The sequence below is a fragment of the Sus scrofa genome, chromosome 1 (assembly GCF_000003025.6).
Source record: "Sus scrofa isolate TJ Tabasco breed Duroc chromosome 1, Sscrofa11.1, whole genome shotgun sequence".
NCBI classification, from domain to species: domain Eukaryota; kingdom Metazoa; phylum Chordata; class Mammalia; order Artiodactyla; family Suidae; genus Sus; species Sus scrofa.
The window spans coordinates 176751773-176761866 of record NC_010443.5 but is presented as its reverse complement, the minus strand read 5'-3'; the positions used below and the strand labels follow the sequence as shown (position 1 = coordinate 176761866).

The window sequence follows — 10094 nt, the reverse complement described above, 5'->3', positions numbered from 1 at the left end:
TATGCACAATAGTAGCAAGGAGAGAAGAGGAAAATTATAGTACAAGATGCTTTTTGTAGAGGCGCATAATCTAAAAAATGAAAATAAAATGTTTAGGTCAAGAAAGTTTGAAAAGGAATAAACAAATATTCACCACATGCTCCTCTTGCTTTCTCTTCTTTCCTTCACAGTGACTGTGGTTACAACATGGCTTCTCTGTCCACTTTCTCCCTCCTGGTTATGTGGATTCACAGTGTGTACATTAGTATATAGAGTAAATTTTCCTTGGATGTACTCCAGCAAGCAAGTTCCTATTTCAAACTGCTTCTGTTCATACTCACTCTCCACCACTTTCTCATTCTACAATTTTAGCTAACTTATTTAACATCCTAACCACTCAGTTTCCTCTCCTGTAAAATAGGTATAATATTCACAGTAATAATATGGTTTTTATAGGATGGCTAAGAGGCTTAAATGACATAAACTATGTAAGCAATGTCCTAAAACATAGAAAGCATTAGTGAACATTTTTATTGGTATGCTGACTAGTCTTAGAAAAAGAAGAGTCAAGTTAAGAGTCATCATATCTATTACATTGCACAAGGGCCAAGTTTGGAAATAAGCATTTTAGAATTGCTTCCATTTTCTCTAATAATCTTACTTCAAGCCCATGCATATGCACACATTCATACATACATGCCATTAATTTAATGATTTATGGTTTTCTAAGTGTTTTCACATAGATTATTTCATCTGTTCTAACCCATAATGATTGGTGACTTTCCCATGGTGTGTATGAATCAAGGTCTGATGAATGATATCCAGCCCCATTTCCATCACTCTGTCTCTCACAGCATGGAGGTGGGCACCTATTCACAGAAACCCAGGACTGGAAAGAACAGTATTTAATATGCTATGTCTTCTGTATTTGATCATCCAGTGAATCGCCATATGATTTGAAATCTAAAAAATTATTTTATGTACCACTAAGAAGAAGAAAATCCACATTTTTACTGTGGCTGCAAGACACTGTCAGTTTTAACAGGCATCTTACTTCAGAGATATTAAAGTTGAAAAAAATTTAATCTTAAGATTAATGACATTTGGAGTTTATAATTATAGTAGGTATTTCACTTACATTTTCGGGAAATCTGCTCTGTGTATTATAACGCAGTTGGACTCTGAGTTTAATGTGAACCGAAATCTCCTAGAATGGTTGCTGAAAATCGAGATGCCAGGATATTGGCACCAGTGGTTTTGATTCAGTAGAGCTGGGGGAAAGGAGAGGACATTAGTTTTTAAAAAAGCCACTTAAATAATCCTGACATTTGTGGTCAAAACAGCCGCAATTTGGTCAAGATTGGTGTCATGGAAAGAATATAAGTTCAAACCCTGGTTTTTACCACTAGTAGAGCTGTGTGACCTTGAGTAGCTGGTTAGAAAGCTTGTACCTTTGTGCTCCGGGAGACACTGTAGCGCAGTTGGTGAAACTGTCAGGTTCTTCACTACATAATCTCCCTAGGCTCCTTATCAGTAAAAGGGGGTTATCTAATCAATGATTTCATATAGGTAAAACACGTGGAACACTGCTGGCCTGTAACAAGCACCACAAAAGTTTTTGCTCATCTGCAGAAATGGGATAGTAATAACTGTACTCACCTCAGAACACCATGATGAATAAATGAGGCAATGCATCTCAAGGATCTGGCAGGGAGAAGAGACTTTTAAAAAACATTGGCTTAATTAAGTTACCTCTTCCCAAACAAGATCTTTAAAACTTCTTTTCAGAACTAAACCTTATTTCCTTTTCCTTGTTTTATCTTGGAGATAGACAAGGAAGGATTTTCTATAATATTTTAATGTTCTTATTTATTTGACATGAAATATATTAGCACCCCCCCAAATGAAGTAAGCCTCTTAACATTATTGTATAATGTAAATTTTTTTGAATAATCATGTTTATTCTAGAATCAGCAAATATTAGAAAAATTAGACAATTGTTAATAAGCACAAGTTTGTCATTTTTTAACTTACCATAATCTTTACATATGTGTTTATATTCTAGACAGAGATGTTGTTCACTATTTAAAATTGAACTTTTCCTTTGAGATTATAGATTCACTTGTAGTCATAAGAGATAATGTAGAGAGAGCTTGTGTGTACTTTACTCAGTTTCCCCCAATGATAACACCATGTATTTATATGTGTGTATTTAGTTCTGCATATTTTTACCACATCTGTATGTATTCAGCACCACAGACAAGATACACAGTTCAGTGTTACCCTTTTATAACCACATCCCTCCTGCCTCACCTCCTCCAACCCATCCTATAATCTAGCAACAATCTGTATCTGTTCTCCATTTCTACAATTTTGTCATTTCAAGAATTTATAGAGATGCTATCATACATCATATAAATTTGGAAAACTGCCTTTTTGCATTCAGCATAAAATTCCGTGGAGGTTTATCCTAGTTGTGACATGTGTCAGAATTCTGTACCTTTATGTTGCAGAGCAGTATTGCATATTATGAATGTACTACAGTTTGTATAGCCGTTCACTCATTGAAGAGCACTGAGTTGTTTCCAGGGTGGGGCTATTACAAATAAAGCTGCTTTGAACATTCACATACACATTTTTTTTGTGTGAGCACGAGTTTCCATTTTCAAGATAAATGTTCACCAGTGCAATTGTTGGATGCTATGGTAATTGTATGTTTAGTTTAGACCAGATGCCTGTCAAAATGTTTTCCCGAGTGGGTACATCATTTTACATTCCCACCAGCAATGTACCAGTGATCCAGTTTCTATGCATTCTCACTAACATTTGGAATTGTCACTTTTTTTTTTACGAGTTATATCTAATTGTTGTTTTGCATTTTCCTAATGGCTAATGAAGTTGAGCATTCTTTTCATCTGCCATCTGAATATCCTCTTCTGTGAAATGTTTAGCTATGTCCTTTGCCCATTTTCTAATTAGATTTTTTTTTACTGTTGAGTTTTGAGAGCTTTTTAAAATATTATACATGTAAGTCATTTGCTGGATATTAGCTTTTAAGTACTTCCTCCTAATCTGTACCTCATCGTGTCATACTCTTCACATGATATTTTGTGAAGAAAAAGTTTTTAGTTTTGATGAGGTCCAATTTATTTTTTTCTTTCTTTGGATTATAAGTGTGGTATCATCTAAGAACTCTTTGTCTAGCTGTAGATAATAAACATTTTTCTCTCTGTTGCTTTTTAAAAGCAATGGTGTCTTTATCCTAGGATGGAAATTGGACAAATTTTAAGTCCTGTTATAATATGAGGTACCTTTATTTTAGTTCAAAAAATACTAATATTTTCTCGTGGCAGTGACAGAAGGCATAAAACAAATAAATGGGGCTAACAATTTAGATATTTTAGATGTTACATTAAAATTTTGAATGTTACATTTAAAGTTATATGATAAAGATATACAACCATATAAGGAGAAGAAAGTTGCATCTCTTCATCTCAAAATATACCCAAATATTACTGTTTTTATTTTATTTTTTTGAATTCTCCCTAATTTCACTTCTAGGAGTCAAACAGTGATAATCGGACAGTCATGTAAAGAGTCATGCATAATAGTGAGAATATTGGAAATAATATAAGTGCCCATCAGTAAGGGGATGACACAGTAAAGCATGGTTATGCTTTTCCTGTATGGACTCCAGCTTTAATACAGCTATGCAGCCTGAAGCCTACCATTTGTGTGAGAGCTTACTCAGGAGCCAGGGCCTGCCCATGCGCTATGGTTCAAAAGTACCAGAAATGAATACCGCCACAACCAGCCCTTCTGTCATTCTGCACCATCAGTCCTCAACCAACACATAATGCCCTAGCTTTCTAGCCCTGAGGGAGAGTAACTCCAAAATGCCTGTTCTACGGACTCTTAGAGTTCCCCATGGGACCAAGTTCATTATCCATGGTGGTCTCTAGATTAAGAGAATTTTTTATTGGTTGCCTTTCCTTTCCTTTATCACATCCTTATACCCCTACTAGAATTTCCTGGAATCATCTTCCAGATAAAATATTGCACTGAAACCTTGTCTTAAAGACTGCTTCTAAGAAAACCAAACTAAGACAACTATTTATAGGAGAGAAAATAAGGAATCTCTTTTTTAAGTGGGCTTGAACTTTATATAACACATAAATAGGTTTACTATGTACTGTTGGGTTAAAAGCATACATGGCATTGCATATGTATATCTCAACCTGCAACATTCTTCCTCTCTGGTAGGTATGGTTGGGCACCGTTCGATTTTCAATTTCATTCCTAGATTCATACTTTTTTGACATTAAATATATATTAATTTTGTAGTCTGCAAAATCAAAACAAAATGTAACAAAAAATCCTGGGGAGAAAAAAGACAGTGGCTCAGTGTAGGGAAAGATATTGGGAGGTTTGTTTCTTGATCGAAAGTGGATTTTTCTAGATATAAGTGGCCTAGAAAATGTAGATTTAGGCATTTTATGTGGAGGCATAAGAAAGTGAGGAAAAATACCATGTCCCCATGTCTGCCTAGTGAGGCCTTAGAATTGCGCTGGGATAGTGAAAACAGGATATTACCAAGGCAAAACATCACTGGATGCTGCCGCATGTTGGCACAGGAAATCAGGTGACATTATAGAGTCAAAATATGCTCTCCTTAATGCAGCCTACTTAATACAAAATTTAGATGGAGAAACATTAATTGAAAAAAGGCAAAAATCCTGTTTGTAATTAATGAAAGTAATAACATGCACATTAATTATGAGTAACAATAGAGTTTGCATGCCACGAGAAACATAAAATTTCTGTTTTAGAATATAATATACATGTTCCTCAAGACTATTTTTCCATTTTATCTCTCCCCTCCTGTACACTAATTATTTGTTGATCTCAACAATGGTCTATCAACTGAATTTATTTGTTCTGGAAAATAGTACAGTGCACATGAAAGTAATCTTCATCACAATTTTTTTTTTTAATCTTTCTGGCCTGGTTAGCTCTGTTGATTTGGGCATGTGCTAATGAAACCAGTTCTGTAGATTCAAACCCCATCCTAATTAGCTGTGGAAAGAGAGATGAACTCTATGGATGCAACTGATTTTCTCAATCAAGCCAATGCTAGTCATTGGTCAGAAATGGGACTATCATTGTGTGGCTGAATTGATGGTTTTCATTTTACAATTGAATGAAACATTCAAAACCTTGTTTTACCTTGGTATATTAATAGCCACTGCTTCTCCAGTGCTATTTATTGTGCCTAGAATAGCTCTAACAGTCATTATAAGATAAGCCAGGAACCTGAGAATCAAACTTGATACTTCTTATTCTTCATCCATATATAACACCCATCACCACATCTTGATTTTGCCTCCTAAATATATCTCTCTTCTTGCCACCATCTCTGATGTAACTACCCTAGACACAATTACTAGGAACTCTTGCTAGGACATTTCATTAGCTTGTCATCATAGATTTCTACATCTGACACTGACCCCCCTCACTCATTCTTTAACTTGTAACTTAGATTATCTATCTATCTACCTACCTACATTTCTACCTATCTATAGCGAGAGATAGATATCTTAAAATTCAAATATAAGTCCACTGTCTTTCTTGAAGCTATTTAATGGCTTCCCACTGCTTACCAAATAAAAACTGAAATTCTTAAATTAGCATAAGAAAACCTGAATGATTGGCTTCTTTTGACCAATCTAGCCTCATATCCTGTGTTTTCTGGGTAGTGGTACTTCACAGAACCTATCATTTTATGCAATCTATAACTGAGACTCATCAAATTAAGACGAAGGAATGAATGATTACCCTACCACTTTCATTCACTCTTATTCTTGCACATGTTGCTTCAGACAAGTAGCTTTTCTTCAGTTTCTCCAATGCTACCTCCATACTCAGGGCCATTTGCCTGTTTTCCCCATCCCTCAAATACTCTAAGCCCTTTCCCCTTTGCCTAGTTCATTCTTCATCTCAGCTTATACAAGTGTTCCTCTGAGAATCCTTTCTTCATCATTTAGACCAAATTAGTTTATTCTATTTTTCCTCTCTCTTGCTTTAAAACAATTATCAAATGTTTAATTGAATACTACTGTATTTGATTATGATGAATTGCCCTTCATGAACTTGCTACACTGTAAATTCTATGGCACCACAGAAAACACACTTATTTTGCTTACCATCTTTTTAAAAGTCAGAGTAGGATGTCAAATATTGATAAAGCAATGTGGCATGACTCTAATCCCCCTACAATGATCCTTTAGAAGCCAAATTCAAAGACTTCTCCTCAAATTCATTCTTTTCAGTTATTTTTGATTAATTATTCATGACTAATTTTTGAAATTACCAACTTTTTTGAAATTACCAACATTGGTGCCTGTTATTATATTTGCTGGCTTTTTCTGATTGTTTTAGACACTATGTATTGCCTGCATGCCACCTATTCCTCCTTCTATCTTTAACTGTAAATATTTTCCATTGCTCTAAGTTCAGTTTTTTAGCCCCATCCCATTCACTACAACAACAACCCTTCAATGAATGTTGTCCAAATTGACCTCATTCTCCAGGCCCATCTCTTTCATATAGATTCAAGATTTATGCTGAATACTACTTTTCATTGTCCAGATCAGTAATCTCTAGAGACCCCTTAATCATTAAAAATCAAATTCTTCTCCTGAATTCTGTCTCATCCATTGGGCCATCATTATGCTGCTATTTTCCTGTGAACTATGTTCAACTATGCTCAAAACCTATAGAATCATCTTTGCCTCCATGTCCCTTGTGTCTTCCTCATTTCTGTCATGGTTAACTCTTTTTAAACTTAATTCTGCTTTCACTGAAAATGACTTAAATTTTCTCTGGTCTAGACAGTATAAGAGCATCCTGACTCATGTCATAGCCCTTATGCCCCCATCCCTAAATTCATCACCATAACTATGTCAAACTGGTCTTCCTAAATAGAATTTGCTCCTTTACCTGAATGTGGATCCTCAACTTATTGGTGTCCTGGCTCAGGGATATTGACTAAGGTGCAAATGTCAAAGTGTAAACCTACGATTTTCTTTAAGTTTTCTAATATATCTTTCTAGATTACTCTAACTTACAAATTTTTCTTAGGACATATTCACCCTTTCTAAATTCTTTGAGTTTTATCCTACTGTTCCACTTGACTGCAATGACTTCTAGCTTACAGTCTTGGAAGTGAGGAGTGGGGAGGGGAAAGTCCTATCCTTTCTTGAATATTCACATCAAATGCTACTTGATAACCTTCTTGAAATTCATGACATCTTTTGGGACCTCTTTTATGGAATAGATATTTTGTTTTATATTCTAACTATTGAGCCCTTGTTTCCTTAAGAGAGACTGTAAGCTCCTTAAGAGCAGGCATTATTTTTTATTCGTTTTATGTTCCCTGAAATGGTAATTTCATATATCACTGGCATAGGCTAGGTGCTCAATTAATATTTGTTGAATTAAACCAAATATACAGGAAATCAACCTAATAAAAATGAATATATATGTAATACTCAAGAAATCACTGAAATTTGTACCTCAAAATATATAGAATAAAGAATTTATTATTCCTCTTGTATCATTTGTTTTATTACATGATTTGACATTGTTTATGTTTATAGGATTTAATTGTCTTCAAATTTTCTAACAGAACATTAATGTGATATTAGAACAAATAATAGTATACTCAGTCTCTATATCAGGAAACTGCAGTAACGGGATTTTATATCTAATTTGCTTAAGGTACATGATTGATAACAAAACCAGAACTAAATTAAGGTCTTTTGACATTTGTTAATAATACATTGTCTCCTAATCCATGTATTATTTGTTTGAAGATGTAAAGCAAATTAATATAAAAATGATATTTAATGATTTGTTCTGTTTTTTTCTAAAGTTATATGTAGAATATATTCTGAGGGATATTCTGAAAGATGATGGGATTATTGCAAAAACTCTGCAATATAAAGAGAATGAATGCTAATAAGCAGTATATATCAATTATTTGCACTTAAGTATAAACACACAATTGTTTATATATGTGTATATCAGCATGTATATGTTTATCACATTTGACTGAAAATTCTAGGCACGTAACTAGTTCTCCCAAACCTTTTGTGATTTTAGAATAAGGGTTTTAGTGACTTTCAGAGGCCATATGAATCTCTTTTCTTTTTTTCTTTTTTTTTATTTCTTTATATATATATTTTTTCTACTGCACAGCAGGGTGACCCAGTTACATATACATGTATATATTCTTTTTTCTCACATTACGTGTTCCATCATAATTGACTAGACAGAGTTCCCAGTGCTACACAGCAGGATCCCACTGTTAATCCTTCCCGAAGGCAAAATTCTGCATCTATTGACAATAAACCATTAATCCCTATGTAATATAGTAACCCATAGGAGACAAAATTGAGAAAGATTTATATTCTCATCAAAATTTAATCATGTTCATTTTAGTTTGAAGTTATCTGCATATCAGTATATTAACATATCAGCATAAAATAAGTCTCACATAAATACAACAAGTTTAATTATTCTAGCATTGTTTGTACACAGCTGCCTGCACATGAATAAGCTAGATGCAGATTCTTTGTGACACTTTGCAATTTGGACCTGAAGTAACATTGGAAATTATACAAGGAAGATACGGTGTTTAAATTTCAATAGTTGTCTTCATTCATCCATAGCACTGAATGCAAGCTCAAAAGAATTGGAAATGCCATGGTGGTATCATGAAATGTTCTAATACTAAAAAATATATAAAAGCTTTCTTTCTGACACACACAGAGAACCCAGTGTGACTAAGTGGTTTAAGTGCATGCAAGTGCAATAATGTTGCCAAAGCAATGTCAGGATTTAGCTGAAAAGAAAATCTCTTTTTTCTAATTTCTCCTCCAAAAAATAGTTTGTTGAGAAGTACTATGACTATTTCCATCTGGCTCTAAATATCAAAAATCATTTATAGAATACTAACTGTGTCTTGAAATTGATAGAAGTTTCATAAAGGTAGAATTTAAGTCAAGGAGGTAATGCTTATACTTATAATGAATAGACTCAAAAACATGTCATGCCTCTGTAAAAGGTTTCTTAATATTGCTACTATTTCGTTAAATGAATTTATTTTCTATCTTTTAGATTAGGAAAATATGGATTTTGCGACTTAATAGGATAACATCTGTGTGCCATATAAAACGTAATCTCTTTGGTTAGAAGGGAAAGTTCTATTCTAAAAATCGTTCACTGAAAAGGGGACCATTTCAGTCTTTTTAAGTAATTTTAATTGTACAATTTGGTTTGTCAAATGTCTCAGAATTTTATTTTTTTACATTTGGATTTCTTTTCTTTATAATTGTGATTTGGTTGAATCTTTAGTGTTAAGGGGAAAGCAGGTAGATTGCCTTTATTAACTAGAGTAGAGGCTTTTAACCCAGTGATATTGAATTTACAACTGTTCTGTTTCCTTTTCATTTCTGGATTCATTCCTTCAAGTATACATTATTTTAACAGTCCTAAGTAACATTCTATTATGAGACAGGCAAGATGCTAAGAACTGGGAATGCAATATGAATGAGATGGAAGACACTGCCCATTCTCAATTTAACATCATCAATTGAAATAGGCTTTTGCTTTTTTTTTATTTTTAAAGTAATATAGTCCCAGTCTTCTGAGTGGAAAACTGACAGTAATAAACCTTGAATAAAAGATTTATGTGCATGTGTTTCATTCAGTAGCTCTATTCAATTTTCGGTAAATAAATTTTAATATTTCTGCATGTTGATTCCACTCTTGCTTTGCCTGGCAAAACTTGGTCATGGTAAAAATAGGAATCACTCTGTTCCCACAGACATCCTTAGTAAGTCTCAAAGGACCTAGCTTGTCAACCCAGCATGCCTTTTCTGTGTGAGATTGTTACAGTGGCCAAAATGGGGTGATTACAAATGGAAGGAAGGAATCTTCAGAACACAAATCTGAAGAAAGGACCTGAGATGCTCTGTGAAGGTCACTTAGTCAAAGAGTCCTCTCCTCTCTGTTTTGATATTTTGCAAACTTATTAGTAAAAATGATAAAAA

At 33.9% G+C, this 10094-nt stretch overlaps 1 long non-coding RNA gene across 2 annotated transcripts in view; it reads right to left on the bottom strand.

The window, feature by feature from the left end:
* LOC110262096 overlaps positions 260-10094 on the bottom strand; it is a 54726-nt gene continuing 44891 nt past the window's right edge. For both annotated transcript variants that reach the window (XR_002346646.1, XR_002346650.1), the window contains exon 4: positions 260-1683. This is a non-coding gene — a long non-coding RNA (uncharacterized LOC110262096). The remainder of the gene's footprint in view (positions 1684-10094) is intronic.